The 22,229-nt window shown below is 37.3% G+C and overlaps 2 long non-coding RNA genes across 2 annotated transcripts; both read right to left on the reverse strand.

Annotated features, from left to right (window-relative positions):
• Positions 1-4,790: 4,790 nt before the first annotated feature.
• Positions 4,791-7,331, reverse strand: LOC130684097 (uncharacterized). The gene is made up of 2 exons (XR_008998237.1): positions 7,051-7,331; positions 4,791-5,343 (listed from the first exon to the last, which is right to left on the reverse strand). It is a non-coding gene; the product is annotated as an uncharacterized LOC130684097 (long non-coding RNA).
• A 121-nt stretch (positions 7,332-7,452) lies between these two features.
• On the reverse strand, positions 7,453-20,402 carry LOC118920096 (uncharacterized). Its single transcript, XR_008998236.1, has 4 exons — positions 20,350-20,402; positions 14,573-14,660; positions 9,407-9,493; positions 7,453-7,819 (listed from the first exon to the last, which is right to left on the reverse strand). It is a non-coding gene; the product is annotated as an uncharacterized LOC118920096 (long non-coding RNA).
• Positions 20,403-22,229: the final 1,827 nt, after the last annotated feature.

The raw sequence follows: 22,229 nt of genomic DNA on the forward strand, positions 1-22,229 counted from the left end.
TCCTCTTCTATTTTGATATTTAAATAAGCACTAGGTAGGAATTCCACATATCATATCTTCATACTAGATAAAGGTTTTCTTTCTGAGCTGGCTCAAGGAGTGGTCTCTTGGGTGGAAGCAAAACCATCTGCTCCTTCTGTTTTGATTTTCACAGTAGAATGTATACCTTGCTACATAAATATAATCTATGCATGTATCCTTAATAAAATGACACCCTATTTATTTAATGGAATTCAGAAGGTGACAGATAAATGACCAGTCACATGATCAAAAGGGTTTTTTCATTTGGTTTAAAGCTCTCTTTCTTATCTAGAACTTAGCTTTTTAATTTATTTATAAAGAAATGTGATGAAATTGATTTCTTTGTTGTTGTTAATCCAGAAGAAGAAAATGGGAGGTATCAACGATTACTTTTTTAAAAAAGTACTTAAGCTATTTCACTCTTTTACTTCCTACTCAGGTATTTATGAACTCCACAAAGATACACTCATATCAATTAACTGTAGCAGAAAGAAACATGGAATATTTATTCTCTTGGGAAGTATGCCTTTCCCTATCAGACTGAGTTTTGTCAGTGTTTTGCAGGCAGTAAACACACTATTGGCAAAAATTTTTTTTGGTAACTACATAATTTTTCATTCAAGATAAGTATTTGAAACTGTGATTTTTATCCATACAGTAATTTGAAAAGGTATTTTAATATATGATTATATACTTAGCTAAAACATACTTTTAGGTTATTTGTACATTAGTTAACTAGATTTTAATCAGTTACATAAATGAACAGGGTATTTAATTGGAACTTTTGTTCTCTCTCTCCAAGTTTTCTAGTTCCAATGGCATTATTTGGATGCCTAGTTTCACTCTACATGGGAAAACTAACCCTTTCAAAATAATTTCTTCTCACTCTATTCTTGGGTTTTTCTAGCCCTTCCCAGTGTCTCTTTCCAAGGTTCTCAGAAATTCCCATGTGCCAAGTAAACATGAGGTTATTCTTAGCATATTAACAGCTATTATCATGGGAGAAGAATGATTTTAATATTAATAAAAATAATTTCCACTGACTGCTGGAATAAATTAGTTTATTTTTGAAAGTTAGTTCAATGATTGATATTTATAGAATGTTAATTTTTTTAAAGAGGCAACTCTGTGTGGAGTCAGTCAGTTTTGGCATCTTTGCCTACCCTTCACAATAAAAACCCAGAAATCATTCTGTACATCAAATGGAAACCCAATCTCATAAACCTAAATAATAACCCCTAGTACTGATGGTCTATTATGTCTTGCTGAGTCAAAGCACTTAAAAAGAATTAACAAATAAAATTTTCAAAAGACTCCCCTGAGGTAGGTAAATGTTTTCTTGCTTATTTCTTTAGAGACTACATTTCAGATTACTTGCCAAAGCTGAAAGGTCATTGCTGCTGATGCCAGGAGTGCCAAGAATCTTCTGGTTGCTAATCCAGTTCTTGGATGATTATGATTAGAGCTTCATATAAATTATGCCTAGTTTTGCATTTGGTTCCAATTAACATTGAAATTTCTTGAGCCATTTAAATTATTTTATAGTTAATAGAATTGTAGAGTTGGAAAGGTCCTTGGAGATGATCTAGCCCAAAGCATTTATTTTGTGGATATTGACAAACTAAAGTTCAGGGATGTGAAATCTTGCTCCAGTCTCAGTCTTCCCACCAATGGATTGTTGAACAAAGGTCTGATGGTCCTGGCTTGATATGGAAACCTCCAAGCATTTCAGTAGATTTTCCAAGAGATGATATTAGATCATGGAGTAGCAGGTAGTAAAGAAAAATGGGGAGAAAGATGTTCTAGAAAGAGAGAGGAGTTGGGGGAGTTGGTTTTGTTCTGTTTTATTTCTGAACAAGCTTTTTTCTGTGATGAATGACACCATGTCCAAGGAAGTCCATGTTCTATTTCTTAGAAAAATGCCTCGGCTCAAAGCCATCACCACAGACCTTCTTAGACACTCAAAATGGCAAAGAATACTTGCTTGAAAGAATATTTAATATTTTCCTTGAAAAGTCAAGGGGATAAGAGGGGAGGGAAGAAGGAGAGGTTGTGAAGGGGAAAACTATGTGTGCAGATGTAGCAAATAAAAGGCAGATACCACATGAAGATGAGCTCTGGCTTCCCAAATATGGCATACTGTGCAGCTTGAGAGAGACACACACCCCTGGAAACCTAGGCAGCAGTCTGAAAATCTTATCTTTCTGTAATGATATTCTAATCAACTTCCAAACTTCTTCTAAACGCTGGTGCTCATTCCAGTTGCCTACTTGAATGATCTATTTTGATATCTACTAGGTGTCTCACAAGTAACATGTTCAAAACTCAACTTCTGATCCTCTCTGAAACCTACTTCTCTCAATATCCTCAAGGCTCAGGAAATGACAATTCCATTCTTCTAGATTCTTAGGCCAGAAATCTTTCAGTTATCCTTAAATCCTCTCTTTTCACCATCACATCCAATTTGTCACTGAATGTTATTGCTCTATATACTCCTCCCTTGGGGATCTGAAGCCCCTGCTTACCTTCCTCTTCTCAGACTATAGCTGTTGTTTCATTTGGTCATTTACTATGAAAACTGGAAGAAGGAGTACCAAGAGTAGCCCTAGTGAATTATCCATTTGCTGAGTAAATTCAAGCAGTTCTTCCCTGCCTATGTTGTATGGAGAGCAGTCTTGCTTCCTCGTGATAATCATGGTAAACTACCACCCCCAGGATGGTGTTGACCTTCCTGAAGTGGTGGTTGCTTCACATGAGGAGCCCAAAGTAATAGGATAGGAGCCATAGCTTAAATTTTTAAAAATTTTAACAATATACCCTGGTGGAAATAGTATGCCTCTCTATACCTCCAGGGCCCAGAGTTGTGGGGATGGGAAGCAAAATTGCCCAAGTGGGTCACCAGGAGTGATGGTAAGCAGAGCTTCTCCTACTTCCATCCTTTGGTTTCCAAACTCGTGTCTTCTATCTATTGGAAATAAAGGACCATGTAATGACTCTTGATTTAAGGTGTATCCAGAGGGGTGGTACTTCAAACTTACAGGATATTATCTTCAAGTTTGAGCTTCAGCTATACCTTGAAAAGTTGTTTTAGCTTTTGCTTCTGCTAAGATGGAACAGCAAGGAAAATATTTACCTTCCTTTCTGAAATGAACAAATACACCAGACAAAATACCTGAAACAACAGTTTTTTAAGACACTCAAACAAGTAACAAACAAAAATTATCCCTGAGATGCAAGAAACAAACATGGTGAGAAATATGATTCCCCTAACTTACAGCTTTGGGAGAGCTTGCAGGTAATGGCATGGGGAAGGGGAGCTGAGAGACAGGTCTGCCATCTCTCTGAGTTGAAGCAATTGAGTGAAGAGTCCAGGCAGACCAAGGTGGCTCGAATTCATAGGGCAGAAGATCCAAGAGAGAGATGAACAGAGATAGCTTAACTGTGGAGATCTTTAGAGGGTCACCTTTGAGTATTTAGCAGACTACTAAGCAATACATGCACATGTTGGGAAAAGAACCATCCCCAAATATTAGAAAGAATAATGTCTGGTGCTTATAAGGGGCCAGGAATAGTGCTTGCTCACCATAGCCAGACTGGAAAAACTACAGGGAGTTAAGTAAGTACTCAAGAATGTATTGCATTTGTAATGAGGAATAATCATTCCTATGCTAAGCACTGCTCTGGACCTGCTCTAACAAGTCATAAAAGCAAGACCAGAAATGGATTAAGCTGTTTCCAAGTAACTTAACTGCAGCCCAGCACAAAGCTCAAGACAACTTACAGGAATCCAAAATTATCTACTACCCAACTAGGTAAAATTCATAATGTCTGACATCCAAACAAAGATTACCAGGCATACAAAGAGACAAAAAGACACACCTATAAACAGAAAAATCAATCACAATCAAAACCAACTGAGAACAGATACAGATGCTAGAATCAGCAGAGGAGGGTATGCAGTTATTATAACTGTATTCCATACAGATATAGAATGTATTTAAAAATTCATATTAGACTTCTAGAGATGAAAACAACAATGTTTGAGAAGCAAAAGGAAAACTACAATGTCTGAGAAAAAATAACCTGGATGAAAGTAACAAGATTACACACTGCAGATAAAAAGAACAATGAACTTGAAGGCAGAGGAATAGAAGCTCAAGATAGGAAGGAAAAAAAAGAAAAGAACATCAGGGAGCTGTGCAACAAATTCAAGTGGCCTGACATATGAGTAATTGGAGTCCCCAGATGGAGGGGGTGGGGGAGAAAAATACTCGAAGAAAAAATGGCCAAAAACTATCCAAACATAATGAAGACTATGAACTCAAGCTCCAAGAAACTCAATGAACTCCAAGTAAAAGAAACATGAAGAAAATCATACCAAAGTGTGTCATAATCAAATTCTTAAAAACCAGTGATAAAACATTAAAAACCAGCTAGAGGAAAAAAAAAACATGTTAGATACAGAGCTAAAGGATGACATTAGATTTCTCACCAGTGACACTGCAAGAAGACAATGAAGTAACATGTTTAAATGACTCGAAGAAAATAAAAACTGTTAACTTAAAATTCTATACCTGGCAAAAATATTGTTCAAAAACAAATATAAAAGAAGATGTTTACAGGCATATACAAGCTAAAAGAATTCATTACTCGCAGATCTATACTACAAGAAATGTTAAAGTCTTCCAGACAAAAGAAAGTTATGTGAGATTAAATTTGGATTTACACAAAACTATGAAGAACACCAGAAATGACAACAGCATGGTAGATACATGACTTTAAAATTTTTATTTCTCCCTGAAAGATCATTGACTGTGGGTTTATAACATATGTAAAAAGGAAAATGCATGACAGCTATAGCATAAGGGTCAGAGGGGAAGAAATGGATTACACCATTGTAAGGCTCTTATGATATATATGATATGGGGCAATATCATTTGAAGGTAGACTGTGATAAGTTAAAGGTGTATATGATAAAACCTAAAGTAATTACTACAATAACAAAATAAAGTGTTACAGCTAATAAACCAATAAAATGAAACCATAAAAAGTATTAACCCAAAGGAAGGCAAACAAAGAGGGAAAGAGAACTAAGGACAGATTGGGACAAATAAAATAAAAAAGCAAGATGATAAACTCAAATGTACTTGTATCTGTAATCACATTAAAAGTAAATGTTAGGTTCAGACCCCAGTGGAGCCGAGGATTTCAGAACAGTCAGTAGCATGACCCAGTGGAGTGGACTCCCACGTCACTCACCAGTGTTGCACCAGTGACTCTGATGCCAATGAGTGTCCAAATGTGAATATCCTTTCTGAACAGCTGATAAAGAATGAGAAAAGATCCATTCAGTCTTTTGGTGCAAGCTCAATATGGAGTGCTTCAGCACTACATTCCCATTCAGAAGTGTCCTTGATATACATAATTAAGGGAAAAATCTCTCCTGGTTGGCAGAACTTTAGATGGTGCATCTGGTCGTCCACTTTGTGTGGAATAAATGTAGCTAAAGAATACCTGCGAGTAGAGGCAAATAGCCTGGCTGGCTTATCAGAGACCAGGAAGGAAAAATATTAGAGAGATTAGGGACCAGGAGGACTGGTTGAGATGTGGATGGGCTTAAGGAATTTTAAATTTCAGCTACTGCATGGCTATAGCATACTAAGGGCATTTGGTATTTCACCTATCACCAGTGGTAGATCTTTATGGCCAGCTGATCAAGTGATTCAGCTCCAAAATCTCATTTTAGAATCTATTTTTTTAGAACCATTCCTGAAGCCAACTTTTGTAGGCTGTGTTCCTCAGGAAATAGTGAGGTATATCTTTACACATAGGTGGGTTACTGGAGAGTGTTCTTAAGAACCACTTGTAAAAAAGTGAGGTAAGTAGGTTAGGTAGGGGAGAAGTTGAATCAAGGTGCAGAAGCCTCAGTTAATCCCTCAGGAGTCTGAAGCTGGGATGGCTCCTCATAGTTGCAACCAGTGATTTGATGCAGGCTCTCTCTAGGGAAGGAGCAGACTGGGAGCATTACCAGGAGTACTGTTTTAGGTGACTCATCCTTCAGCCTAGGGCAATGCACGTGGAGGACTCCAGCTAGGAGCCCTAAGCAGGTGCCCTTCTGGGCAGCTAAGGGAATGAGACCCTTGCTCCTTCAGTGTCGTATCTGGGTGGTGCACCACAGCATCCACTATACACATTTTAGGACTTTCTGCCCCAGGTAGAAACTTTGCTTAATACTGACATTACCAGGACATCACTATTTTTTGTGAAGTGTTAACCAGCTATATATTCAGACATTCAATATCTTATACTCAAAGACATAATGAAAGACTTGACATTGTAAATTTGGAGGCCAAATGTCTTGGTGAAATGAACAGAGGGTGTGTCTGCCTCTTCTCCACCATTCCTGTGTAGAACCTACACTGAGCAGTGAAATGACATTAGTATGCATTGAGTTATCAAAACTCAAAGCAGTCTGGCCCTCCTAACTGCTCCATGAACTGTCTGTTGCATCTTATTCTAGAAGTTTGGTTTTTCCAGGGATTAGTCTTATACTTGCTGGTTCCGTTTCTAGAATCCTATCTCATCATAGAACAAGTGGAGGATTACTATATTTCATTTCAAGTATTTTGTCACCTTTTCATCTCTAAAATTCCTCATGGGTCATTGATGATAATCATTTTTATATAACAGATTCTTTTGAAGTCTTAGTACCAGTGCCAAGACTTTTCCCCCTCTCTCCCCATTTCATCTTCTCAGCCAAGTGTCCTTTATTTAAAGAGCTTCCCACCATCCTCTGCTGAGGCCAAGCTCCTCTCACTGACCAACTCAATTCTTTTCTTGTCATCCCTACTTAATATTTGGAAAAGCAAAAGGAAAGAGATGGACTCTACCACTTATTGGGACACTGAAAAGTGATGCATTCTACCCTAGGTAGTAAATAAGCAACTTATTTTTCATTAGATTAGGATGAACACATTCAGTAAAGCAAATTATTTCTATGGTATCCAGAAGTACCCATGATAAACCTACCATTCATAAGAGAATGCATCCTTGAAGGGTATATACAGCTAAGCAGTGGTCCTGAGAAATTATTCCAAATGAGCACATTAAGAACTTATTTGTGTTGCATTTTTGTTTGGATGTAGAAATCATTAACTCTTCCTGATTCTTGAATTATAGATAAATTCTTTTGATTACATTCATGGAAGGTGAAAGTGTTACATTTATGGAAGGTTTAGACAATACTTTATGAGAAATTTAGTGGCTAATTAAATAGAATATTTGATCTGAAGACACTCAGCAGATCACCCATTTTGTAAAGTGGCCCTACTGAAAAATAATTATTTATCAAACTTGAAAACTGCACTGTTTCACCTATCATTTCTTCTGAAGTTCTCAGGGAACCTAATGTTATTTTGTACTACAAATTGGTCTAATAGAGTAATCAGCTTAGCATCATATTTATTCAACATACTACTTATCGGTTAGTACATCTAAAAATTAAAGTTATAAGTTGTTTTAAGTGTACCACTACAATTATTTTTTTTCCATCTTTAAATATCAGCTTTAGCAGGAACTCTCATGGATATATGAATTACCTGGTCTTTCTCTCTAGAGCAAGTGATACTATAGAATTCTCAGTCTTGTTCTCACAGAGCAGGGAAAATCGAGTTTCTATTTTCCTTTCTCCTCACTTTAGTCCAATAGGGATTAAATAAACCTCTTTAGTTAGATGAATGTGTCTTGCATACAGCTGTGAAAATTTTCACACATCAGGAGAAATCCGCAACATGTACTGCTGAAAGAAGTAAAAAAAAAGGTTACTGCTAAGTGAAGCTTAAATGAAACACACCCCCATGTTTGTATAGGCAAATGAGTGAACACAGACCCTGGGGTCCCAAATGCACCATTTTGGTGGATTATTATGCACGATTTGTCCATACTGACAAAATGATTAACTGTTTTGCATTTGTGAATTCATGACCCCAAACAGATGAAAGATAAATATGGTTATGTTGACAAATGGCTTGGTTGTAAAATTCTGGTACAAAGGAAGGAATTATAAGAAAAACAAAACTATGGAAAAAAAATTCATGTTGAATTTCTTATCAGCCTCTATAACAACCTTCTTATTCTTTTACAGGATGATGCTCTGACATGTGCTAATTGTGGACGTATGTGGGGAAGATATTTAGGGGTAGAATTTTAGGGTGAAAGAAATGGATAGTAAGATGTAAAGAGGGGCTCAGTATCGGGAAGGAAAAGCTTTAAATAAAGGCCACCTCATCACCCACAAAGAAGGTGAGCAGACAAGTGATTCTTGACTCAACCTCTAAGGCAACTTTCCAGTATATTCTGGTTTTCAAGAAAGTTGGGTCTTCACAGTATACCTTTCCTTTGTCAGAGGAAAAATATAGAGTACAAAAAGCTGGGCCTACATTCCTCAAACAGAAGCTGTTGAAAAGATGAATAATTTCCTCCTATTCTTCATTGTAGGCAAACAAATTTTAATACTAGGAGATTCATTTAATAGGTGATAATGTCTCTGTATATAGGGACAGAAAGTAACTTATACTTGTCATGGTGAGTATTTCACAATGTGTATGATTGTTGAATCACTATATTATACAACTGATACCAATATAATGTTGTATATCAATCATACTTCAATTAAAAAAATGTAATAGTTAGGATGATGTGATCCCAGAAATCTGGGTGACTTATAAACTGTAGTAGAAAAGTAGCTAATGACATTAAAGACAAACAAAAAGCCCTAAAAGTAAGCAGACTTACAAAGAATGAAGTGAATCATGCCTCAGCAATCTTAGATTGCACCATAAAACTTCCCCCAAACAATAATAATAAGAACAAGAATGGAAATTTCATGGTTCCTACTTTATTCAAAGTGATTACAGTATAGTTCTGAGTTTCAGATGTTTAAATGATGTCTAGATAAGTGTTTCCCAAATTTCAGTATATATATGAATGCATCATCAGAGGATCTTGTGAAAATTCAAGTTCCAATTCTGTTGGCCTGTGAGTTTGCCCAGATGACGCTGATGTGGAAAGTAAGAGAACCATACTTTGAGATGCAAAGATTTAGAACATGTGGAACAATTCAGAAGAGTGTCTAAGGGATTTTAACCAACAATTGATGGATTATGTCTATGACGGAAGGTGATGACTTCTGGGAAAAATAATGAATATGGGAAGAGAAAGAATAATGAATAATAAGAAGATCAAAGAATATCAAGTCCTCTTGGTTGTTTTCTTATTCCACAGATGGCAGAATTACAAGTGAGTTTTCTGATAGCCTAAAGAGTCTATGCATTATCTGGAAAAATTTTATGACAGTGAGAAGGGGCTGAGTATTAAAACAGGTTACTCAGAGAGTCCAGGCAATCTTCTACCAAGAGTCTGGGATGACTTAAGAATGGTTCTTCACAGGAAAGATGGATTTTCCTCAACATCTCTTTAAACCTTCTTCCTGGAGAATGTGTATAGAACTGCCATATCAGTTTGATAATTTTAACAACATATCTGTATGTAAAAGTCATTTGAAAGCTTATTCTATATCAGTGCCGATAGCAGACCTCATCCACATCATTTTTGGCTACTTGATTTAATTATTTTGATGGTATTAGGAGATCTTTCTTGGAGGAAGACATTTATTAGATTACATCACCTTGCAGGTGATAGTTCCACATAGTCTTCATTCTCTTGTTTTCCCAGTGACTGACTAGAGGAGAAGTGAAAAAGATGTACTGCTTGAGTTTACATGATTTTTAAAAACTTCACAATTTATGAGTGCAAGGTATAAAAATATAGTCCCAATTTTTAAAAATGCAGTGAAAGAAGACAGTGACAGAGAAAGAAAGAAAAAAAGGAAAGGAAGGAAGAAAAGAAGGAAGGAAGGAAAGAAGAAAGAAAGGCAAATTTGAGGGTGAAAACTTCATGCTTGGTCAAATTCTTCATTTTTCCTTTTTTTTAATTTTCAAAAGAGCTTTGTGTTTAAGTGGTGCTTTGAAAGTTGTGAAAAGTAGTAAGAAGTCATGTTGTATTTTTTTTCCATAATTTATTGCACACATCTGTTATGAGCCTGGCTTTGATAACACAAGGGTTTACGAGCTCAGTACCAATACAGGCAATAAGAGTGCTTTCTAAATTTGCCAGCCCCTCTTTTACATGCTTCTTGTATATTAATTGTTTAAAAGGTATAAGGATATGACAAGCTTCAGTAACAAAAGAAGAAGAAATTAAATAATAGAAAAAAGAATGTGAGGAATACTTGGGATAGCTCTTTTTAGTTTTCTGGTGAACTTCAGTGATGTCGACAGGCAGAGGGCAATTGTACACAAGGGTGCAATAGAAGAATGGAAGGCACAGTTGTATGGGATGGATCCAAATGTTTCCAGGCAGATTTCAGCAATGTATTATGAACAACCCTGACCATAGGCACCCAGGTGGATGCTGACTGGCATACTTGACCTCACTGTAAACTCACTCAAGTTGTTCTGCCTGTATTTCTATTTCAATGATTCAACAAAGGGATGCATGCATTTTTCAAAATATTAAAAACAATGGGTTGTGACCTTCAGGGCAGAGCGCATCGCCCCTTTCTTACCTTTCTCATCCTCCTGAACCTCAAAACTCTGTACAATTGCCATTTTTAAGAGTTAAATCCTTGTTATGGTAATTTTCCTAACATGAAATTTGGTGACTAAGTCTGACACCATGTATCTATCTGCAGATATAAAACAAAGCTATAGTTGGGTAAAAATGAAACTGGTCAGAGAAAAACGTCATTGTCCAGAAAATAAGAGTAAGAAGGGCTGAGGAATTACTTTCGGCTTCCTGGTAAGTAGTCAAGAAGGGAAATCCTCATGGTTTGGGGTTTTCATTTCCTTTTCAATAGGACGGACAGTAGCACATATTGTATCCTAAATGGAGTTAGAGAGGAAGCTTGAGGAGAGGGGGAGGGGCACGGAGGAGCATTTGCTCTCAAAAGGCACCTGAAAAGTACTCAGGCAGTGGTATGGGGGAAGCATCTGTGCGCTGAGAGGCAGGTGACAGTACATTGCAGACGGGTTGACTGAAGTGAGGCGAAGAATTAGAACCAGGTGAAAAACCGGCAGCTCAGCTAGAGAGGTCCCCGTACTCTGCTCTTCTGCGTGCTTTGAGTCGGCTGGGGAGTCTGATTCAGGATTTGAAGAAAAGCTGAAAGCCATTTCCTTGGTGTGAAGAGCCAGCTATCCCAGAGTGCACTGGGCGTCTAGACAAGCATTTCAATTATGTGGCTCTACCTATAATTTAGAACTGCTTAATTTTAACATATAAAAATATGAGTTTCTAAGCCAAATTAATAAAAAATGGACCCTGCTTAAAAAAGAAAAACTATTTGAAAAATTAGCAAGATGCCTCAAAACTCCCACTTTGGGGAGAAAAAAAGCAATTCCTCACAATTAACATTATTAATAATTCCTTAGTTGTGTGGTCTCAATGCCTGATTAATTAAAAGGATCCAGAATCTTTCAAATACATACTCTGCATGTTAAAAATAATAGCTAGAGAATACTTTGCCACCAGTAAGTGGGTGGTAGCAGGAAGTGGAAAAATAAAAATTCACAATGTCTAATGATTTATTAATGAGTTTCATCTTCTTTTTGGAATGTGGACCACTAATTACATGTGTCTCTAATCACTCACTGGTGGATGGAATGTGTTCAGCCATCAATTCAAGAGACAGACACCCTTCATTATTTGCAAAAGGGAAACTTTACAAGTGACACTCCTTTAACTATTCTCGATCCTCCACATTTGCAGACAAGCTGGCAAACAAAAGTTGTCCTTGAGGCTTTCCATCTGGGCTCACTAACTTCGATTAGCAATTGAAAACAGGGTTTGTTTGTTTTGTTGTTTTTAAATTTAAGGGCTACCCACTGCTTTCTGCTAATGATGATGCATCATTGTTTTGCTGGGTGAAAGGGCCCAAAATAGCCCACTGCTGTTATTCCAGAGGTGAAGAAAAAACAACAACAAAAACCCCACAATGCCGAAGGTTTCTTGGTTAATTGGAATCAATTAATTAATTTATTCATTCAGTAAATATGGAATTAATGAAATAAGGACTGGAAAGGCAATTCCAGCATGTACATTTTGTAAAGACCCCAAGGAAGTAACCTGTTTTTCAGATGAGGCCTACGCTTTCCTGTCTGTGCCTGTGTGTAAGGCCTTCCAAAAGAGGTGATTTAAAAATAACACCTGCTCAGAAAATTTAACACTAGTTCTTTCTTGTTATTGTTTTAAATATTGTAACAAACTCCATTATAGTGTTTCAACACCCTTCATGTCTCTTCCCTAATTATATTCATTTCTCATTCCCTTTAAGTGGAATCATTACTTTCATTAAAGATACTTGCTTGTGCACTCAACCTTCAGGTCATTCTGTTAGACTGCATGGACCTGCACATGCATCCCACACGTGCACGTGGCTCCTAACCTATTTAAGTAACTTCCATGTGCCAGGCATTGATCTAGGCTGTGGGGATATAGTATTGACTAAAACAAGGCCTCTACTCTTGGGATTTTAGATTTACTGTGGAGTTTACAACTCATTGCTCCTCTCCAAAATGGATTACTCTCTTTTTCAAAATTCTGGTAGTCCTGTTCCTCCACCCGAGGTGTTTCATGATCAGCTCCAAACAATGGATTATTGGATGGCAGAAGTCATCTATTTTTATATCCAGCACAGAAAAAATATGATTGGCATGTGGTAAGTGTTCTATAAATGTTTGTACAATGAATGATTCTGTCCAGCTCAGCCCCTGAGACTGTGTATATAATTATCCTAATGATAAGTACATTTATTTAGAGGTTTCAGAGTGTTTTCACATACCCTGTTTCATTTGATTTTCCTTATTTTTCTAACAAAGTAAGTGAAGCAGCTCTAGCCACCCAGATAAAGAAACTGGAGTGCAGCATGACTAAATAACTTAACCAGGCTCAGTCAGCTATTATGCAAGGCAGGATCTAAGAACACTCCTTTGTCCACCACACCACATGTCTTACTTGTGTAACTTCTTTATTGCTGGTTGTTTCCTTCCCTCTGACCAGTGATTCTTGCAATTTAGTTGTCAGAATCACCTGTGGGCTTGGTAAAACTGATTTTGGACCCCAAACCTAGAATTTCTGTTTCAGTAGATCTGGAGTGGACCCAAGATTTGCATTTTTAGCAAGTTCCTCATGCTGCGAGTACCACCACCTTAGACTATACACTCCTCAAGAGAAAGCGTTGTTTACTCTTTCCTCCAACAGTAATCCTTGCCCTGTTGCTGTCACACAGCTGCTTTGTTGTGTCATCTTTAACAAGGAACTCGCTGTCAGGGGGTTCTTTTTTCATTCTGGAATCGGTCTCATGTAGTTTAAATGGATTTCACTTGTTTTATGGCAGAGATTCAGAACAGCTGTGTGGGTTCCTCTTATACTTACTTAGTAAGTTTCTCGACTTGTTTTTCAACAAGTGTGGTCCAAGAACCACATGCAATAGCATCATCAGGGTGCTTAACAGAAATACTCGTTCCTGGGGCCCAATTCAGAACCACTAAGTCAGTCTCTGTGGGCCTGGGGTCTAGTAATAAGCCTGTTAACAAGTGCCGGAGGTGAGCTGCTTACATACCACAGTGGCAAACCTCTGCATTAAAACCATTTCAAGATTCCCTTTTCACTTGTATTTCCTCCCAGATGAAAAAACTCAAGCATCTTTAAGTTTCCCTCCTAAAGTTAATATTCTAGATTTTTCTCTGAACCCTCTCCAACTTGTTTGAGTAGCAGGGGATGAATTTTTGGGCATGTTTTCAAAGAGTTCTGCATGCTGTTCCCATGTGTGGGTTTCTGCCCAGTATTTACAGAGAAGTTTTTAAATAGGCAGTAAAGTTTTGGAAAGTGACTACTGAAGATGTGAAATGGACTAGGCAAGGAAAATTAAAGTGTTGCTTTAACTTTCACATAAGACTTCTTTGAGTTTCACATTTAATCTTCAGCCTGAAACTTGGGTCTTCATAATTGTTATTATCTTAAATGAACCTGACTCTGCAAACACTATTTAAAAACATTTATTCATTGTAGATCTCAAAGTCCTCCAAAATATTGATTATGCTTCTTGAATTTTAGTTGTTTAAGAAACGGTTTCATTAATTCCTGGTGTCCTGGGAATTCTGGAATGAATATAGTGACAAGACTTTAATTGGTTGGGAGTAGCTGGTCTGAACAATTGTTTCCCAGCATTTAAGGCTTTGAAATGAAAATTTTCGGGGGCTTGTGTCAACAATAGATATCATCTTATTCTCAGCTGACCCAGAAGTTCATTTCATAAGATTTAGAAGAGGGTGGGGAGAACACTGCATCATATCTAACACTGACCCTTCTACCACCCTCTCCCACATTTAAGTACCCTTGTGATAACCTTTGACTCATCTGGATAATCCAGGATAATATCTCCATCTCAAGAACAACTGACTAGCAACTTTAATTCCTTTTGCAAAAATAACTACACTTTACCTTGTAACATAATATATCCACAGGTTTCAGGGATTTAGGATGCAGCCTTCTTTAAGGGGACATTATTCTGCCTACTGTAGACCCTATTGAAGAAACAGTTAATAATTATTATTTAATTCTTGAAGTGTGGCCTCTGGACCAGCACCAACATCACCTGGGAATTGTTAGATACACACATCCAGGGTTCTGCCTCAGATCTCAGTTGGGCACTCTAGGACTGGGGCCTGAGAATCTGTATTTTAACAAGCCTCCAGCTGATTCTGATACATGCCAATATTTGAGAATCGCTATTTTAAGTAATATAAGGACCCAGAATAAAAATTCAAGTGGACTCTTTTTAGTTAATAGTGTCAGTTGATAAAGAACTTTATATTTTACTTAGTATTTGTGCTTAGAATTTGAGGTTCCAGGAACCTAAAAGATTCTGGAGGTGCCCCCGGGTCTCTGAGGGCTTGCAGACCAAGCAATGCGTGACATTTCTATCTTCTCAATCCCACATCGATCTAAGAGCTTGATTTTATTAATTTGTTTTTGGAGGGGAGTTCTAGGCTTTATAATACTACATATGTAAAAACTTAACCAGTGCTAAAATTTTTCTCTGAAAACAACTAAATATATTGAATATTATTTACAACTTTATGAATTAGGTCCAGCAGAGTTATTCCCACATTTTTGCTGTTGGCTTTTGCTGCAGGTCTAGTTGAATCACATAAAATGCAGAACAAGCTACAATGCTTTAACATACTTAGATTAGAAAGAAGTATTTAAGACTGTCCTTCACCTCTAAAACAAACAAAAAACTGTGTCTTTGCTTTATCTTATCACAAACTCTAAGGCAGCGATTGACTTCCCCAAGTTCCACGACTAGAAAGTGGAGTTAATATGAGATTATTATTGAGAAGCCATCAGTTTATCATCTGAGGCAGACTGTGGTCTCTGAGTGGTAGGATGATCCACTCGAAGAACAAAAAAACAACAAAAACCAAACAAAGTAAACAAAAGGCTTATCCAACGACTGTTTGCCTGAAGCTGGCATCTGAAAAGAGCTTTTCCATGAGCAGGGAGCACCTGAAATTACCAAGTATAAATATGATGGGTAGAAATATGAAAGAAGCTTGAAAAATCCATCATTCCAGTGCTTGCTTCTTACAGCTTTTGTAAGAGGAACGAGGACCTGGTTTCTTCTTTAACATGCAGAACTCTTCAAAATGATGACAAGGGTACTTCTCCAGGATTCATGCCTTGTTTGGATCTCTTCCCTTCTACTGTGACTTTCCTGTCCACTCCATATTTCAAGGTGTCCATACAGATTTTATCAAGTTCTCTTTCTTCTATTTTAAGACCTCTGGGATTTACAAAGAGTCTTCAAAGTCTTTTCCAATTCAAAATTGAAAAATACTGATTGAAATATTATGTGACATGAATTTTGTTAAATCTTGGGGTTATAGGGCTGAGCCAAACAGACAGAATTCCTGGTCTCAGTAAGCTGACATAAACCCAGGTACTTCCCTGTCCTCCACTATTGGATTCCTCAAATGCTATTATTTTTTTTCTTGGTTTTCCACTTGTCCAAATGTTTTAACCACTTTGTGACCTTACCTATTTGTTGTTTTCTCATGTATCTCTGATGTGCGCAAAGTATATTGGTCTGAAATCATATGCTATTTTAAGGAAGATTATTTAGATGATATTTCCAACTGCCTTCAGGCTGTTTCCATTTTTATGTGGGCTGTTGCTTCTTCTTTGTTTTCTGAATTTAATTAAGGTTCATGAAAGGCATCATGAAATAGGTTAGATGTGTATTTTTTGAGTCTAGTCTACATATATAATAAGTATGTATATATGTATATATATATGTATATTTGAATTTTAATGTACTATGTCTAAGCCTCAGTTTCTCAGGTACTATATATATCAGCATATAAGGTAGTTGTGAAGATTAAAATGTGAATATAGTATATATATATATATATGCATAGATGTACATTATGCCTTTAAATGCAAAAATATTAATTTAAAACCTTGATTGCCATGTACTGGGCACTGAATGAGTATTAGCTCTCACATCTTTTCCTAGTCAATTATTCTTATGAAATATGAACTCTGGGTTTTCTCCTTAGTCCCAGAACCATAAGTCTTATAGAAAGATCCTTACGTGAGTCTCCTGTTGCTGCTTCTCTTGAGTCCTTCCCCTGTAATTCTTCGAAGGCGCCACTTTCACCATGTTCCTCCCCTTCTTCGGTGTTCACTGCAAACGCTTACTGCTTCTGGCAGTACTCTGGTGTTTTCTGGGCTTCACCTCATTCACCCTTGACAAAACTATCTGTCATCTCACTTGCAAAATCTGTTCCCCCTGCTGATGCTCGCTGCTTCTTTCGCTCAATGCACCAAGCTCAGTTTAGTTCAGTCTATGCTCATATTGTAGTAGGATTTTAGGTTGTGATTCAACCTTAATTTTGAAAGAAAAGTTTAAAGTTTACTTATATCAACATATGCTTAATATAAGGTCTCTTTGATTTTAAGCTACAGAAATCAAACTACCTTAGGCCGAAAAAAAGTACATTATTTTTTCATGGACTCCAAGTACAATTTGCACAACTAAGCTGCGGGAGGACAGGGAGTTAGCAGTGTCATTGGAGCAGTGGAGCCAGAGACCAGGCGTGCCTCCGGGCGCACTCCATCTCTCACCACTGCGGCTTTCGGCCTCTTGTTTCACACCGTCTCCCCGCTGGCGTGGTTCTTCCACATCTTTGGCCTTTAGCCCATGGCTCCTCGAAGGAGGTGGGGCTAACTTTTTTTCAAGGATTCTGGCTGCTCTAGTTAAAATCAGGTGCCCACTCCAGGACTGTAACTCTGTCCGAGCAGGATAGTCGTGTAGAAGTATGGAATGTCCTACTGCAGTCATGTGTGAGTGTGTGTGTTTGTGTGTGTATGGTGAAGTATGGCTGGAAGCAGGTGAAGAGAGGAAAGAATGCTAGATGTCAATACCGTGGTTGTATTATTATTATTAACACCAGCTCTGTATGCCTGAGGATCGAACTGCTATGCTCTTTTGGGTTTGTCTCCATGAAAGGTAATACCATCTTTATATAACATCACCTCTAATATTAATGAGAGAGATGTTATACTGATCTTGATAGCCCACTGGCATGCTTAAAACATAGAGTTTATTATGCTTTTATAATTCTACTTGCAAAGGCAAGTGAGCTTAGGAATATAATTAAATATTATTTATCTTTTGGATGTAGCCATCAAACAGTTATATATTATTCATCATACTGTCACACCATTTAAACTCAATGTTTTACCTGTTCTGAACATATACTTGTTCTCCAACAAGGTAACATGTGAAATCATATTCTATATTCACCACCAATTATCCCTAGGCCACTGCTGAACACCAGATAGCCCACCTATAATACTCCCTGACAGTATTTTAACAACAACTAGCTCAGCCTTTATTTTAGATGGTGCCTTTTGGTACATTGAATATTACAAAAAATAAGAATGGTGGATAAAGAACCAATCAAAATTTATTCTCCAAAGTGGAATCACATTCATTGGGTACAGAAAGTTGTTTCCAGTCATACAATTGAAGTTCTATTTGGCTTTGCAATACTGTTTTTATGTTGATAAGACCCTTGACATTTAAGAAAATCTTTATTAAGTTTGCATCTGTTCAAATTAAAAAGGAAACAAAAGAAATGCTGCCGTCTAATTCTGACTTTTGGTTTCTGAATCCTTGGGCGTTTCTCTACCTGTAAGTTTAATAACTGAAATGAAACATTGGTATTTAACAGTGGGAATCCTCTATGATTTTGGCTACCTTAGTAAATAAGCTGCTGACCCAGCATGAGAGCTTGAAAAGGATGAAAAAGATCCTCTCTGAGCTAAGACACCCTCTCCTACTGCTTTGCCTTACATATGTCTGTGTGGGGCTAAACATCTGGTAGACCACTTATTATTTGTGAATGAGGGCAATTATCCATGGCACAGGTGTGTTAGCCTCTGAAAGATCTTATTTCATTCTAATATAGACATGACTGCAAATAATTTATGAGGTGCACTTATTTTATAGTCATTTTTCCCATGGAGAATAATTGCTAAGCTGCTTTTTTTTCACTTTTTTTTCTTTCTTCCTTTTTTAAATGAAGGGTTTGAGCTGTGACATCTTTTAGCTAGGATGATAACTGTAGTGTATTTGATGAACATGCAAATGCTAAATAAGACACTGGTTCTTTCCTGTAAACCTTAGAGGAGATGCTGTAGTTTCCCAAATAATAGATTTCAAGACCACCAGTACTGTTTATAGTCCATAGGTTCTTGGCCGCAGCTCTTGGTACCGTTAGTGCTTGGCCATTTTGTCTTTTTTAATGTCAGCCCTGGATGTAGAAGTCTAGTAGTGCTCAGAATTATACTCATTCACTTATTTTTTAAAGTGTGCATATTCTGTTAGCTTCCCTCTTGACCTGTGCTTTTCTTTTGGGCATACTGTGATTCTGTGAACACTTCCTTGAAAGCTGAAAAACATCTATTTCTTCAAAAATCAAAAATGATCATTTGCATTTTACATGTTTGAAAATAATTAATATAGTTCATTAACAGACATGGAAGGACTTTGGACTCATTCTCTATTAGGGGGCATTCTTTTTAAAGTTCCTTCTGAGTTATTTGAAATTAAAATAATGGATTCTTTTCTCTCTACAGAGGCTTGTTGTTATAGATAGAGTATCTCCAATAGATATTTTTATATTTAGATATTTATAATATAAAAGGAAACAGAAATTATAGGTCAAAATCAGTGCTTAGTAGCCAGATTATTTTGAACAAATCACTTAACCTCTATATTCAGCAAACTGGTTAAGCATATGGATTCTGGAAACACAGACTTGGGTGTGAGTTCTGGTTTTGTACCATCATTCACTGTGTGACCTCTTTTAAACTTCAGGTTTCTAAGTATAAAATGGGGGTAAATATGTTAACATAAGATAAAAACTTGTAACATACTTAGCACAGTGCTTCACAGAGGAAAGCATTAAATTATTACTGTAATTATTTTAACTGCTGAGTACAGTTAAATGGAATCTGAAAAAAAATGAAATGAAAACAATAACACCTGCCCTGTCTATCTCAGGGGTCATTATAAGTATCAAATGGTGACATATGTACAAAGCACTACACACATGTAAGCAACTATTTTTATATTTTGTAAGCTATAACTACCCTGTGTAAAAGAATATCAATATTAATTAAGTAATCCAGTGGCTCTCAGCTTGAGTTGGGCATCATATTTGCCAGGGAGACTTCTTAAAAATTCAGAGTCCTCTTTAGACCCTCATATTCAGGAAACAAGGGAGTTGGGGGTAAAAGAGGCTGGGGGGTTGCATTTTAAAAAGATTCTAATCAGATGATTTTGATTATGGCAACCACTGATCTGGTTCAATCTAGCTATTGTTTTTGCAAAGGAGGAATTTTGAACCAAGAGAAGGGAACTGATATCTTTAAATGTATGCTGTCCAACTATCGAAGGGTTGCCAATGCTCAAGACAATGGTTAGGAAAATGCACAGCACAGATTATTTAGGAAGATGATTGAAGAGACTTTGCACTTGACTGAAGGCCAGAGCCCCTAACAGATAATGAATAAATCCCCATAGCTGAAGTTTTTTTTCCTCACGCAGATCCCCCAGCCATTTGCTCTCACACAGCATGTGACAGCATTGCTAGAATAGGTAGGAGCTCAAGCATAGTGAAAAAGAAATTAATGCTTCACCTGCTGGAAACAAATGCAAGAAATGGTGAGACTCTTGTGTCTTCTTATGTAAGCTGTGCTCTTATGAGTTGGAGTTTTGAGTGCAAACCTAAATATTAGTTATCTTTCTCCCATTAATTATTGTCATGCAGATTTAAAGGGTCAGAGACTTGGAAGTTAATGCCTCATTCAGTGTGGGAAAAATAACACTATGCACTTTGGCTGCTGTTTTTCTTTCTGGCTGACTGCAGACCAATTGTTTCTGCCCCATCTCAGCTGGCTGGCAAAATGCTGGTTTGCACAGGACAGCAGTTTTCATGGTGGGAAGGGACAGCATCAAATTCATTCTTGGTTTCAGGTGAGACAGTGGATCTCACAACTCATACCCAGTGTCTTCATCATGTTTTATGCCTGTTTTTTTTTCTTTTTCTCTGCATGAAAGACATCGTTGTTTGTTCCTCACTATGACCATTCTGAGTTTCTCTTGCGGCAATTTTCTTTCCTGCATCTTAACTAAAGAAAGCCCTAAGTTATTTTTTGTTTGTTTTTCGTATTGTTTTGTTTAGAGCAAGTGAGGAAGCATGGAGTTGAGAGGTAAAAAAAGAAACCTGAGTTCTAGTCTTAGCTCACTGTGAGGCTTGAGCCTGTGGATTAAGCTTTCAGAGTCTCAAATTCATCATACAATAATAATAATAATAATAATAATAAAAATAACTCCTTGGCTTATCACATAGATTAAATTTTGAAGGTGAAATGGTAAAGCAAGGAATCATAATTTGTTGTAATACAAAAATCCATGGTCAGTCTTGATTACCCTCTTTGTTGACTGCTATTCTCAATGGGAATTGAATTCTCTTATTGAACTCCGAGGGGAAAGGATACTTCTTCTATGGAGCCTTTATTAAAAATCATGTCCAAAGTAAAGAATACACGTGAAAGAAAGTGTTGAGGGGCCAGTTCTTAACAGGTGGTGAGATCTTACGCAGATACCACCAAGCACGTGGACAGATCAGCAGGAAAGCATCATCTGGCAGTCAGAGGGAAGGAGCCGCGGCTGTATATGCTCACCTGGCAGTGGGCAGGTGGAGAGGCAGCAGGAGAGCAGCACCATTGGCTCCAAAGCTTGACGTTAATCACATTCCTATGGAAATGTTGCAGTTTTTGCAGCACACTCACGGAAGGAAACTGTCAAATTCTATTGGATGTTCACTTACACTTTATTTAAGGATAAAACAAACAAGATAAACCACCAGACAGTTTTGTCTCAGCAATACCCTGAAAAAAATGGAAATAATATTAAATTTATTAGGGTGGCCAAATCTTGAGAATTCTGTAAGGTTTTGAGGGTATAGCCCTCTCTTTTGCAGTAAGCAAATTTTTTTCTGGAAAAATACTGGCCAGTGTACAGCCAGTTTCTTTCTTGAAATGCAGCTCTTAGTTGCAGACAGGAGTTTAATTCCCTCTGGAAGCACTGGAGGGTGTTGCTTCTGGCAAAGGGCCTTTACTTCTTCACCCGTTGAGGGAGCAGCATGGTAGCCATGAATAGAATGACAGAATAATTCACGCAGGTGATGCAACTTCTTGTCTTGCCCCTACACTCTTTGGTTCTTACGTCTTTTCAATAGAGGAAAGGCAGATTCTCTTTAAGATGTGGAGGTTGGCTGGGTACATATTTAATAACAGTTATTAATGAATACTGTTTCTGTTGCCTGCTTCCAAATACACTCATTGTCTTCAGGCTTCTATTCAAATACTCATAACTTGCTAGTGAATGACAAGTCTTTAGCAGGTAGTCTCAGGTTGGCTTTGTAGTCAGTGACATCACCAAAGATGTGGACTCCTTCATTCCTCCTGCTTTGTCATACTCAATAAGCTGACAGCATCTTCCTTCATAATCTCAA

This window comes from Manis pentadactyla, chromosome 6 (genome assembly GCF_030020395.1).
Source record: "Manis pentadactyla isolate mManPen7 chromosome 6, mManPen7.hap1, whole genome shotgun sequence".
Lineage (NCBI taxonomy): Eukaryota > Metazoa > Chordata > Mammalia > Pholidota > Manidae > Manis > Manis pentadactyla.